This window comes from Numenius arquata, chromosome 1 (genome assembly GCF_964106895.1).
Source record: "Numenius arquata chromosome 1, bNumArq3.hap1.1, whole genome shotgun sequence".
Lineage (NCBI taxonomy): Eukaryota > Metazoa > Chordata > Aves > Charadriiformes > Scolopacidae > Numenius > Numenius arquata.
Genome location: NC_133576.1, coordinates 97,846,770 through 97,862,167, shown reverse-complemented (window position 1 = coordinate 97,862,167; position 15,398 = coordinate 97,846,770).

The following is a 15,398-nucleotide window of genomic DNA, read 5'->3' as shown; positions in this document are numbered from 1 at the left end:
AAATCATCCTCTATTTATTCACTACTTCTCTCTAATGAGATTGTCAAAAAAGGTGACAAATACCATTAATTGTTATGGTTCTGCTTATGTTTTGGGAAATTAGACTAAGACTACCTACACTTGGTGGCTATCAAATGGCAATGACAGTACTGAGAGAAAGTACTTTAACTCTCATATTTCTTGAAAATTGCAAGCTTAACATTTAGCTACTGTGTTTACTACAGCACAAAGAACAAACAGTGTGAATAAATTTTGCTTTCTAGACTGCCAATATACATACTGCTTTCTTACAAACACACCTTAGAAAACCTGTAGGGATTAGATTTAATTCTCTAATCCTTGTAGGTGGTATCTCAAGATGTTTACATGTTTTTTTCTCACATTTAAATTCTTAGTTGCGGTGCTACAGTTTATACACTGGAATAACAGCAAAAGAATCCCAAAGACGTTTTTATTATATTCTGGATAGGAGGACGTAGTAGATATTCAGTCCAACAAAGCTGCTGATCTGAAAAGCTTCCAATAAACTGAGAAAATCAGAACAACATGACTGTCTCATTTTAATTTATAAGTGTTTTCCTCAGAAACCATTCAAAAATCAGATGGAAAGAGAGGGGAAACCTCAGAACAGTTCTTCCTCTGTTTTGCCCTCTTTTGTTTTCCAAGCCTTTCTATTTTAGAAAAAAGCTGAGAAAATCCCCAAAGTATTCTTGAAAATACCAGCATTTCCTAAGAACTGTTAAATGAAATAACTGTCTTCTCATTTTTTTGTCCTGTCAGGGAGAAATATTTACTTTGTGAGAAGATGAGGTGGAAGTATTAGGTTTTACACCAAATTTTAACTCTGGGAGAAAGCAATTGCTGACACTTGACTTACTTTTATAGAGATGCTACTACGAGTACTAGAGAGAAAAGGAAAAGAAGGAAAAAAAAAAAACAAAACCTGAAACCACCACTGACAAAAGTACAGTAATACTAAGTGAAGGGTTACCAAACAATGAAATTATGAAGTTGCATGAAACATTTTAAGGCATGGAGCTTCACTATGCATAATTTTAGCATTAAATAACTCCTGGACATTTAGATCTTGCATATAAATGATTAACAATAATTACTATTCATATCTGTGTTGGAAAAAGGATTTCTGTGCATGTTTGCAAACTGCTTGTAATAAGCAGACAGCTTCTACTTGACTTGAGAAGGAAATTGCAGAATGCAAAAGATCTGATGAATTGGGGTTATTTCCTTTTATTCTCCTTTAAACAGATTTTAGTTTGAGAGTAAACTAATACCCTTTTTCTAATTTTTAGATAATTGTCAACAAGTATAAATTCCTGCATCTATCCCCAGCCTGCATATTTTTTTCAGAAAATTGATATTTTTAATGTTTTAATCTCCACTGATAAATCCTTTATCACACATGCTGTTATTTGAATTCCACCAATTTCCTTAGATTCTTGAGCCAAAAGGAGCTTACAAGAGCCGATAGTAAAGTCCTTGTGAAGTCTATTGACAGTTAGGTTCTTATCCAAACCCCACTGCAGATGGAAACCACTTCGCTGTGACTTCAGAAGCCTCCAATGATGACATCAAATGGGGCTATGGCTTCCTTAAGCTTTCTTAAAAGCTATTTCTTGTTATATAAACCAGAATTACCTTATTTCACCATTGTTCACTCACATGAAGCCTTTTAGATAATTTTAATCCCTCTATCATTTGTGAATCTGTCTTACATTTTCTGATCTGTACAATTGTTTTACCTTTTACCAGAAGTATTGATTTCTGGTGTGTTTTTTTTTTTTTATAAAATCCCACTTAATTTCATGTTTTATCAAATTCATTATCAGGCTAAGGAGAGGTACTATAATGAAGTCCCTTAAACTGAACAAATTTTGTCTGAATTTAATGGTGTGTTTATCTCTTCAGAAAGGGTGAGTGAGAGAAAGAGAGTGAGGGAGAGATATATCCGTATTATTTCTTCTCACTGGCATTTAAACTTAATTTTACAAATTAAATTTATGTTTATAACTATATGTATCTATATTTTCAAATTGTGAAAATTAGCAGAATCCCTTTAAGTTTTTAGACCATTTTTTATTATATATCTGTTTTGAAAGCAGTCTGAAAAGCAATCTCTGAAATTATGTAAGATCTATTATAATTTCACAAAGGTGCTTTCTTTCTTACATGTTTCCTACTCAATACTTTAATCTGGACAAAGAGATGTATTTGTTTGACCTAATGTCAGAGAGAGGGGAAAAAAAGCCTGAGACGGTTGGAATGTTTTCTGGTACTAAAACTCCAAAGCTTCAGGAAGTTTCTTTATTACTTAGTACTGTACGTTCTAATCAAGCATAAAACAGGAAAGTGACTACTATCAAAGGACCCATAAAAAGAGTTTATGATGTTTCAGATTCAGACAACATAAAAAAGGACATATTCAAATTAGAAACACTATTATAAAGTGTGATTCTATAAGGAATCTCCATAACAGACTTAATAATGTGATTAAAGAGACAAAGTAATAGCAATATACACAAGTACTAATTAGAACATTGAAACTATTACGCCTCATGTGGGAGACAAGCAATAAAATTCAAAGAATATTTGTAAGAAACACTATCAGGCTAGCTTTTAAGTTTCCCACTGCCTCAGGCTGATTATGTGAACTTGTGGCATGTGTCGAAAATGTTTAAGCCAATACATTTGGCCTGGTAATGCTCCCTTCTCTCAGCACATTTTGCATTGTTATATTAAGATATGGTTTGGCTAAACTACTTGTCACAATGGGCCTATTTGGTGCTGTTAAAAGATTCAAAACGTGTTGCTTTTTTATTCAAGAAAAATATATTGCCTTAGTAATATCATTCCATCCATTTCTTTAAAATTACTTGTTTCCTTTTTGCTCTTGAACATATTACAGCTTTGGATGACTGAGATAAAATATCTTAACTGTGAAAGGAAATACTTGAATAAATATTTAAAATATTAAATGCTAGGTGAAATATCTAATAGTTAGAAAGTCTCACTGTGTTTTGATTTGGATCAATATATCAAATAACTGAATAGAAATAAATCTTAAAAAGGTAAAGAACTCCTCCTTCCTACTTCTAAAACCCACAAGGGTGATTCACATAGAAAATGTAAAGCAATGCCCAAAACATTCAAAACCATATATTGCATTTTTTGGAAAGAGTTACTACTAGTTAAATGTGCTTTTATTTCAGTGAGTGAATGTATTGCCATCAAATTCACCAAGAATAAAGTGAAGTCTGCATTGAAGACTTCATAATATATTAACAGCAAGCTTCTCAACCTGAATATAATGAACTAATATATTTCAAAAGTGCTGAATGCCCAGCACTTCCCTTCACAAGTGTCTTCCTCTGAGCATATTAATCTGTATTTATAGTATATCAGGACATAACTGACTAAAGCAGATTTCTGTAGATAGCACCCCACGTTTGAAAACACAGATACTTAAAGAGTACTTGAACAGAGAAATAGACTGATCATGGTCTTCTATGCTATTGCTATACACTTTTTAATTGAGCTCACTCCTTGTTTACCTTTCATAATATGCAGGGAAATTTTCAATTAGTAAGTGTCTATAGCATTTACTTTAACACTAAATTACTTGAATTTGTATAACACTTCACCACGAGCTTCTTTTCCTTCCTTTCACTTCCTTTTCTTTTCACATTTTTCATGGAATCACGGAATCATCAGACTCGAGAGATCATCTAGTTCAACTCCCCTGCTAAGGTAGGATTGCCCAGAGCACATTACTCAGGACTGCACCCAGGCGGGTCTTGAAAATCTCCAGAGAAGGGGACTCCACAACCTTCCTGCGCAGCCTGTTCCAGTGCTCAAGTTGTGATCAGCTTGAACTCTTGATCCATAGTGTCTTCATTTCTGGAAGATAATATTTCAAAAGACTTTGAAGTCTTTTAAAGCAGAGACCACATTCAATCACAACTTCTTTGGGATTAATATTGTCTTCCCCATTTGATTTCAAGTACTTCCTTCATGAACCAGTTCTTCAACTATAATATCAGCCTGAAATTGCAGCCAAACACTGAATGTTGATGTGTTGGATTTTTTCAAGTGGTTTATTCATTCAGGAAGAGAAAAAAAAAAAAATTAAAAAGGCAATGGCTACTCAAAGAAGTTGTTAGGACAAATGATCTAAATTAGATTAATTCAGCATTTAGCAGAAAATTAGGATAATTCATAGAAACACGTTCCTTCTGCTTCACCTTCAGTTAAAAACAACTCTCACAATATTCTGGTCATGACTGAATGAAACATGAGCCCCCACAGATATTCAAAACACATTTTATCTTTTGTACAAGCTGTAGTGACTGGAAGAACTGACTTGACTACAACCCCATAGTCTCAAGGCAAGTGAATTATATTCACTTTAGAATTTGCACACTCACAAAATATCATAATCTATGCCAATTAGGCTACTTTCATACATTAAATAGCATTTTATTGATCAGCTGACACTTACTGTTTAAACTGCCACTTTCCACAGCACCACTAAATTTGACTCAGTTCTAAGGAAGATGATCCCTTTTACTCTAAAATGTATTTGCCCAATTATTTTTAAACTACTTCTACTACACTAATGTTAAAAGGTTTAATAAATCTCGGTCCACTATCAGAAACATTAGCACCAGCCATTGTGCATGTTTATTTTAACCCTCTAAGGCTTTCCTGCACAGTATTTCTGCTCAATTTTTTCCTCCACTATTCATTATTAAAATAAATTGCTCTGGTATTCAGCTCAGCTGCAGGCAAAATACTTCTATTCCAGGTGCCTATCAAATTTTTAAATCAATTAAGTTAATTGACAGCAGCTTTAACCATTTTCTTAATCATGACTGCAAACAGTTTTCTAAAACAGCCCCCCCCCCCCCCAAAAAAATGTAACAAACCCCAAAACTTTAGTTAACAAAACAAACAAAATAATAATAAAATTTCACAGAACAGACCCTTTCCCTGGGAACTCTCATTGCTAAATAGGCTCTAAGGAGGAAATCTATAAAGAAGGAAATCTGATGACAGAACAATTCTCTGTTTTTGTTTTAAAGTCACTTTGGAGCATTTTATCAGTTCATTTCAAAGCTGAAAACCATGTTTGAATTAGAATCAACTGCAAACCAGATTAAGGATGATTCAGTAAATGTCATTCTTCCTCCTGAGTAAGTTCAGAGCTGGGATAATGTTAAAGAGTAACGTCATCAATTCTAAGCGCAGAGGAAATGATGCTTTGTAAATTGTAAAAGGATTCTTCACATGATTTTCCTATTCCTTGCGTCAGTATTTCCATCTTTGCCTTTCTCCAGGTTTTTCAGCATGCCCCATTCCTGTATATTGCAAGACTCTTCGTAACATAGTCTTCTCTCTCCTGAACATAGTCTTCTCTCTCCTGCTGAATGACTGTACCAGACTGTGTAAGAGTAACAGAATTTATGTTAATTTTTTTTTTTTCAATTAGTCTAGAATGTGTTTGAGCAAAGTACTGAAGCATTCTGGTGTAATCAAGATTAGCAGGAATCAAAAAATATAAATTTCCATTCTGTGAAAAATTTTAATATAGGAAAAACATCTGGATGAACAATTTTCTTCCAATTTTTTCTAATTCAGATGAGAAACATACTTTTTTTCTGAAGTGAAACTCAACATTTTTGTTTCAGTTTGAGTCAATTAAGCTTTTATTTTCAATACTATCATTTTAATTCATGCAGTTTTATATCTGAAGTGAAGTTCTAATATTATAGCAGTAAAACCAGTATTAGATTTTAGGAACATAATATCAAACATAATGTATACATACATCATCGTTATGAAATAAATAAAAATGGAACTGTCAAAATGAAGCATTTTGGCTTGATCAAGGCATCGTATGTTGACTTTGCATTGCAAAAATTCCTCTAAATTAACGACCCCCTGCAGATTACTTAGATCACACTGAAACTGAATTTCTTGATAGAGGATTTCCATCAAAAATGTTATCAAGCAGGGCTAGCAAAGAGGCAGCACTATGAGGTCAATCAAGTGCTTAGCAGAGCTTTTTATTATTAGGTTGGAGGTGCCATACGCAGGCTGGCTAAGAGTGACAAAGAGCTATGGACTGTTCTTACTTTTATTCCTCTCCTCTTAGCAGGCTCAGGCAGAACTTTAACAAGCTAACAATAGGGTGACTTAGACATATTTCTGTCATATGCATTTCTCTGAGCAAATTTAATGCTTATGTAATCTAACTTCGCAATACCAGAATTTTGATTTTCCATTTCTTATGTGAATCACAACGAGAAAGAATTCCCTTAAATAAGGTAATTTTCAGTTAGATCATTAAGAACCCTTAGTGTGGTCTGCTGCATATAGAGATAGTGTGATTTGAAAAGACAATGAGAATATTCATGTCTATGAGTATTTGTCAGGGCAGTACTTATAAGACTAAGGAATGTATGATAGAGTCATAAACCTGTGCTTATATGTTTTTCAGAGAAATATCACCTATGCATTCTTACTTGGCTTTCATCCAGTAACAATACAGAGCTATCTTTGTACTGATGGAAAACACATGACAGTTAAAGCATACATATTGGTTATCGTTGGTGATGGTGATGGGACAGTTTTGCCGAAAATAACTCATTGATCATAATTATATCCAAAGTCATTATCCAGTCCTGACAATTTTATGAGAAAAATTAAAATGATTTATTTTTAAAAAATCTATGGAATGTTTCCAAGAATTTCACATAGGTATATTTAAGGAAAGGCTTATGAGGAAAGTTTATACTATGAAACAAAGGTTAGGTAATTACTGCAACACAAGAATTACCTCTGCATTTTGCAAAAAAGAGAACAAAGTGCACAAAAAAAATGATTGGGAATTTGTATGTTTACTTGTTCTTCAAAACTTATTCCATTTTTTACACACTTTGGCCAAGCATACCTTATAATACATTACATGTTCATTATAATTTTCAGTAAACAGTCAGTATGTGTTGTTAAAGATGTCCTGAAGAGTGAAAATCCAACTTTTTTACAGAATTTGTATCAGTGGGTGGTCTTCTAATGACTGTAGTTTTCTAGCCTCTAATGTCAGCAACTTCATTTATTTAATTTTTTTATAGTGTAAAGTATTTTGACTTTTTTGTTGCATTTGCATTTGGGTATCTGGAGGTGGCAATGGCTAAAAAATCTATAGATTTACACAACAGCTTGTTAATAATTATTTATTTTGCTACAGCCAAACAAAAGGTGAGAGTGATTTTTTTGTTTTGGTTTTGTTTTTTTTTTTTACGTTATTATGTTTATAACCATCACAGACTTTTTAAATAAGTTAAATGTTAAGACACGAACAGAAATCTTGTTGGACTGATAGTATAGTACCTTACCCCATATTCATTCATGCCTTTCTTTTTTCTTTTCCAGAGAAGAGAGAATTTGATCTGACAGATTCCACAATTCGAGTTCCCACTGAGTTTAAAAGGAATTTTATACGCAGAGAGTCTACAACTGAAGCCACGTGTTCCTGAAGCCTGTGATCTATATAAAAGGGTGGGGAGACAACAGCAGCCAATATTTTAAAGGAAACATGGCATACATTAAATACTGAGTATTTCAAAGTACGTGCATTAGTCATTCATCACTCCTGCTTCTAGGTGTCCAAATGTTAGCCATCTAGTCTAGGCTTCTCATCTAAATTTCTTCTGTTTGGGGAAAGAGAAAAAAAAAATCTCCAGAGACAGATTGATTCCCTTCTAAAATGGCTTTAGAAAAGTTAGTATTAACAGTAAAATCTCAGAGTGTAGTTCCATGCTATATTATTTTTCTAATATCACAGTTGGCCCACAAGGTTACCACACTCATATGCTTGTTCCTGGTTCCACACAGTCATTTATAGTCCTCAGAATTGTATTCAGTTAACTTTTTAGGGGAGGACTCCAGAGGAAGGCTTGCTTTTTTTTATAACTTTCATCATTCCTACTCCAGTTTACATCACACTCAGACAAACAGTTAATTCTGTTGTGAAGTTGAAACTGTGAGTCATGGTGGAAATGCCAGGACCATCCAAGAATTCTGGGGAACCTCCTAAGATGCCTTTGTCACTAGAGAAAATACAGAGTTGAAGCACGACTTGATACATGTGAAGCACACATTGCCATAGCTGTCCATGTCACAGAAATTTATTTAGAAAATTTTTCTCTTCAAAGACTATGAAGAATTGACCAACTGTGGTTTGTCACTATGAATATTGCTATTGTCAATAGGGTTAATAAAGAAAGTACAGAACAAATGTAGTATACTTTTAGCAGAACTTTCAGTGTGGTTAGTCTATAAACTTTATTTTTCCTGCTACTTCAGTCATGTACAATAACAGAAGTGTTTAGTAAATATGAAAGAAAAAAAATGCTATTGTTAATTATACTGTGAATTGAGTGTGACAGAACTATCTTACTGTTTCTGAAAACTCTAAAATTGGGCCACTGTTTAACTAGAAAATCATTTCCTCCAAATTGAGTCCTGCTTTACACTCCTGCTCACCGCTACGACAAAATCCATCACTGACAGTGACTGCCACTCTTCTTCAGTTCCAAGGAATGATAGTATAACCCATTCTTTTTATTACACCTCTGCAATAAAACACTCTCATTTTTTAGACACTTTCATTTCCACCAATGTGTTGTTTCCAATTTTTTTTATTACATGCTTGCATCATAGAAGCATGACAAACTCTAAATAACATGTATGTTTCAATGTATGTATCAATGTATGTTTTGCAAATGCTTGACATTTAGTGATTAAAGGATTTTCTGCTTTCAGCTGCATTACAGACTGTTCTAAAGAAGTTGGTCAGCTGTGGCATTTGGCATTTCATTAAGCAGTCACTGAGTTTCTTCAGGTTGAAAATCCCACCCCCTGTCTTTTTCACAGCATCTGCTCTATAGTAGAATCACTCAACAATTTCTTACAGATACTTTTTTTTTTTTTTTTTAATTTATCAGGTTTATTTGTATAATATGAGTCAATTAAATTTGCGTAGAGCAGATCTCCACTATTGGGATTCTCTTCTCTGAGTCTTTCAATTTCCCTATAGGGTTTTAATACCTGATGATGATTGTTTTTTGTAATTAAGATTTAAGTACCCAATCCCCCAAGACTTGTCATACAGAGAGCTGCCACTCAAGCGTTCAGCAACCCTTTCAGGCGCACCCTCTCTTTGTCACACTCTTTTTCTAGCAACCGAGAGTTTGGAAGAAAGCCTTTTGTTGAGCAGTGTTGTATTTCATCCCACATATTTTGCTAATCCACACCATACCCTAGCTCCAGTTTACCTCAAACTACTAAAAGGGCAAAGTGATAATGTCTCTTTTAGCAGCTGCCAACAGCACGTCATGGGAATGAATAAGGCTTCCATTTGACTGTGTAAAATGAGAGACTGCTCCGTCAATTCTACAGCTTATTCGTACTGTAAAAACTATAAAAAAAACTAGTAGCCTAAAAATCAAAGTTATGGATACAGGTTTGGTTCTTGCGTAGGTCCACAATTCATATAACAAGAAACATGGGGCCAAAGTCAGAATGTTTGTGTTTGGGTTTTTTTTTTTCCCATTGTTTCAGTCAACACATGAAGAAAGTCAGGGCAGATGCAGTCAACAGCAGCAATATGCAAAGGGAACTAGAGGTCAGTGAATCTGTATGAAATCCTGATCAGTGATGTCAATCATGGTTTCATCCACGTAATTTTGCTTCTGACATGCCAAGTAACAATGCTAAAATAAGATGTACAGAAAAGCACTTTGGTTGTAGTACTGTTTTAGCCCATAAAGAGAACAGAGGTCATCAGCACCCAGAAGTTGGGGCCTGAATTCATCCTTTCTTCCCCGAGATCCCCAGTTGTGCCAAGAACATAAGCTACATCCTATTATCTAGCATTGTGGCATAATAAAAATGTATCACTAAGCAAAACTGATGATGCTGAGGACCAAGTATCCATGCTGTATGCATCTTGGGAGGCTTTACTTCCAAATACCTCTAGAATAGTCCTGCAGACTGAATATCCACTAGTGTTTGGATCGTGTTAGGTTAGTTTTTAGTCTGCAACTTTTAGTTTACTTTCACCCAAAAGGAAGTCAATCACATAGGCTGATACTATATTGTGGTTTGAACCAGAACTATAAATGTAAGATTCTTTTCAGAAGTGTACTCCTGATCAAAAGTGAAAAGCTAATGAAGGCACATCCATAGTAAAGGCTAGAGAGAACACATAGCAAGGAAAAAAAAAAAGCTATATTTTTAAATCTCTTAAACTTAGATCCCCACAGACGCTGTGGCTGTGTCATCACTATCAGCTTTTTAAAATCCCCAAATAGAGTATTAATAAAGAATTTCAAAGTAGCTAGATTGATTTAATATATCCCTTCCTGTTTTACTTTTAATTTACCATGCCACTAATCTATCAATCTAATCCTGCACTCATAATTATTTGTTGACTTTAGTAGAGAGAATTAATTCTTTACATCTTTCAGGCTCTTTAAATGATAATATATTTCAAATTTAAAATTACCATCAGAGTAGCAGGGCTCCAGGGGAATGCATGAAAACACCTCCTTTTGTTTGATAGAACCTTTAGACATATCACATGCTATTCATAATAAGTTGCCTTTATCCAGATTAGATTTAGAAAAACACTTCTGGTTTGTTTTTTTTTTGGTCACAGATTTTGCAAACAGAGGGTATCTAATTAGAAACAAGTTACATATTCAGCACTTAGTGTCAGTGCTTTAGTAGCAATGTGATAAAAAAACTAAGAATAACCCAGGGGAGATCCAGAGAATCTGTGCCAACAGTGTTCGTGGCTTTACAAAGCACTCAGTCACAAACTGTCAAAGAGAAAAAAATGTATGTAAGTTTGTGTATAATAGATTTTGTTGAAAATATGCTAAATAGCATAGCATATGATTTATCTTAATTGTCACTCTCTTCAATGGAGTGTGTCATTGATCTTACTTTTCTTCCCAATATGTATAACTTGTCTTTGTTATTTCACTGTGAATTAGTTGCTGGCTTAGTCCTAAATTCAGTCCTGAGCTATTGTTAATGCTGTTTACATGTTCATTTTATATAATGTACAAAGCAGACAAATCAGAACTCTAGATAAAAATCCTTATGTTTAAATAGATGTGGTATTCCTTCAACTATCTGCACCATCTTGTTCAAGAAACTACCCTATCTAAATTCTTGAAATCAAAACAATTCATTTCAGACAGCCTTTAATTTACATAAGCCTGTCCACTGAAGCAGCAAGAATGGAATTCTTCTCACCTAACTTTGAATGTTTGTGTATGACTGAACTGTCTTCTTCTCATACACAGCCTTTAGAGACTTTTTCTGTTTGTTCCTGTCATGAATGACTATCCTAGCAAAAAGATGAACTGCACTCATTACTCTACATGCAGTTATATGAAAAGCAGCTATAAAGAAAAAGATCTCACGTGCTCATGTCTAACTGGAGATTTCTAAATTTAGGACAAATGAAAACTAGCCAAAAATCTGTCTCTGAAGTGCAGCTGCTGCAGCAGTAAGGCTTTGAGTCACAGCAAGATCACAGCAAACCTCTTTGGCATTCTAAATGTGATTCAATGTCAATGTAATTAAAAAATCTTTGGTAGTTTATTTAAAAAAGGAAAAAGTTGACATGATTTTCCATGAAATTACATGTTTTATTGGTTTGGGTTTAGGGTTAGTCTTCTTGAAGAATTAAATTCATCTAGATGATGACTTGAGAAGTGTCAAGACAAGTCCTAAAATCAAAACATTTGAAAGTAATAGTGGGTATGGAAAAAAATGAGAATATCAAGAAAAATATATTTTTATGTTAATTAATTAATGGCAATATATTTTCTTTTTAGTTACTTAAAACTTTATTACTCCACATGACTATATTTTTCATTTATTTCTCATTTTTAAAAGTATAACCTAAAATACATATTTAACATACATAACCCAAAGCACACAGACTTTGTATTTGTGCATAGGTATTGCACAAGCATTGACAAGGACAGAAATCTTATATTCAAGATATCTTCCTGAGAAAAAGGAACAGCATTTTTCTCTTTTAAGTATTACATAAGATAATCTGTGCTTATTTCAAAGTTAAAATTAATGATCAATGTATATTTCTTACTAAGAATAGAAACAAACAAAAAAAAAAAACAGAAAGAAAATAAACTTCTATTAGTTTTTTTTGTTTATCTAGAGTTTAAAATAATTTAGCAGTTTATACCAGATTAAAAGTATCAAGTGCTTAATCCTGTGTAACACTGTGTATTTTTCCTGTTACACATTTGAAAATGAATGTATCACTAAACCTGTTTCACATCACCTGCCTGTGCATTTCAGGTGATGGAATGGCCAAAACAGTGAATGGCAACATACAAAACACATTCAGCAACTTGCAAGAGATCAAAATAAAAGCCTCTAGTGCAAAATTTTGTCAAAACCACCTTTTAATGTGGAATAGATATCTTTTATTGTACAGCCTGGATGGTTTTGGTTTGTTAGGGTCTTTTTTTCCCCTGTACAGATGGTCTTTATGGAAATATGGTAAGACCCTAAATATACGATGCATAAAGTTAACACTCAGTTCCTACAACTTCATTTCCAGTCTTCTGTAGATCCACAGAAGAGTAAAAAGTAATGAAACAGGAAAGCCTTTTAAATTAAAACCATTGCTGTTTTGTAACTTAACATATATTTTCACCTCAGTGTAATTCCGCCATGTGAAACATAACAAAGAGCTATAACTAAAAATTCCAACCTCATATAACAGTGTTATGAGAAACTATTTGTGTTTTCTCTTAGGCAATCCAGAACTAATTCTCACAACGAAGGTCTTGCTAAATTGGTACTGAAGTATATGAAAGACAAAAACTTCACAATAGATAAAAGCACACCAAGAAATTTAATTTACAAAACATTTACCGTAAATTAAACTAAATGTTAGAAGTGCTTAGGCAATACAATTGTATTCAGGTAAAACATTCTGCCAGTAATTCTTCTAACAAGCAGAGTTAATCTTACCAGGAGATTTTAAAGATTAAGAAAGGTTTAAGAGGCTGTTCTAGAGCTTTAACAGGAAAAATTTCATAAATGTATGTTTTTTCCTTACGTTTTCCTGAAAAGTCCTAAGGCTGTTGATGATTGAATCTAAATATTCCCCAAACTTTATGATACCTTAAATGTAAATTTTGCACACCTATGACCCACCCTCCCTACACCCCCCACCCCCCCCCCCCCAAAAAAAAAAAAAAGTAAATTATTTTCATTCTGTTGAAGTAAATATATTAACTTTAAAATATTTGGGCTTCATTTTCTTCCAAAAGCTGAGGAGGGTGATATGGGAGATCGAGCATGGGCTGGTTTACTCCTCAGAAAGAGTAGTATTAGAAGCTTTAATCTGTTTGTTCTCTTTACTCCTCCTTAGTTGTCCTTTGAGGTACTGTTAGAAACAAGACACTGGTCTGGATAGATCTTTGGTTTTAATTACTATGATCATTCATATTTCTTTATGTTCCTACCACATTTTGGACTATAACAAATGAAGTGAGATTTTGTAGGGACAGCCAATGGTTTTGGAGTAGCTGATGTAGAAGTTTGAATAAACTTTGGCTACACAAGACCTTCGGAAGCTTTGAAAAAGTTTTGAGTACTGAAAAGCTTCTGCAGAAAACACTTCAAAGTAAACATAATTTAAGAACAACTGTTTTAAGTTGAAATCAGACAAAACAGTGGTCAGTAGCTGAAACTGAGGGATAAATTTGGAGGGAAGAGAGAGAAACTAGATGAAACATTAGTAAGCTAGATGGAAATTATTCAAATATTTCATTCCAAAATAAACCGTAAGGTCATCTGCCCCAGGTTAGGTATTTAGCTCTTCTGATATCTCTTATAAGCACTTCTGGATGGCAATACACTGACTTATGTTAGAATGAGATAGAAGTCCCTCTGATTATATATACCTAATTTTTAGACTGGACATTGAAATGCCTCTTGTAAGTATGCTCCTTAGTCAGTATTCTCAATTCCTCCCTTCACACAGCAGACATAAAAAAGAACAGAGCAGCAAAGAAATAGTTTCCACATCCCATTTAAGTTTTAACACCATTTGAAAAAGTTCTGTATTCAGAAAGTACAGAATTTGCCAAATGAAGTAAAAGGTAGAAAAAATGCGTTTCTTGGATCAGGATAGTCTCTGTTGCTAACATAAAGCAACTAATGAATAAAAATATTTAGGAAAACAAGATTAAAGTTTTTGCTTTACAGCAGTCAACCTGAAAAATTGAACTTTGGTATCATCAGTTCCAAGCAAGCTTCTGCATTACTGGTTCCTGGAGAATGAGTACAGTTCTCTTTTTTAATTCAGTTCCCTAAAAGAGCTTTTTACTGGGACATATATTTCATATGTTGAAGTCTAAGACACTGTTAAAATAGAAGAGAGTTTCAAATTTGCTAGGGCTTTACAAAAGGGACAAAAGAGCCTCATAAGTAGCAGTGCCCTGGCCACGATCACCATACAGAGGTTCAGCTGCTGAAACTTCCTCCTCTAACCCTTATAAATCATTACAAGTCAGATATAAATTTTGCTGTCAGTAAATAGATGACGGAGACTCTGACCTCTTTTTAGTACATGGAAGAACTCTGTAATAGCAATAATAATTCTTGCTTGTAATACTAGTGCAAAAATTATAGGCCATATTTTCATTCCAGGATATGAATGTTTTTGATGTCCCTGACAACAGAAGTGTATAAAGATAATTTACTTCCTACATGAATAAAAAGTACTAATACAGAGTATTTCCTTTCCTAGGCAGTACACTGGATGTCCTAGCTATCAAAAAACTGAGCTAGTTGATTGACATGCAAGTAATGTCTTTCTGACAGTCACCATTTTATATAGAGAGACCTTGAACATTATTTGAATTATTCTTTGAAAATCTAATTTTGATAAAATTGGTATCATGCTCAAAAAAATCTTTTTGTGGGTAAGAATAAACAGTCTGGTTTCAAACAATTTCTCTGATATGATATATTATTAGTTCTTATGAATCTGAAAAAAAAAATCCTGGGGAAAAAAAAAAAAAGAATAAAGTCTGGAATCTTCAATTCCCCCCCCCCCCCCCCCCCCCCATTGAAAACTGTTTGAACCAAATAAGTAAATTAATTTTCAGAACATTTCAGATTCAAACTTAAAATTCTAAAGGTCTTAAAAGTTGTAGGAACAATGTAGCTGGCAGGATTTTCATGAAAATATTGGGAGGAAAAGTGTCAAAAAATACTCCTTTTCTCATAGTGATCTTCCCCAATTCTTTCTGTCT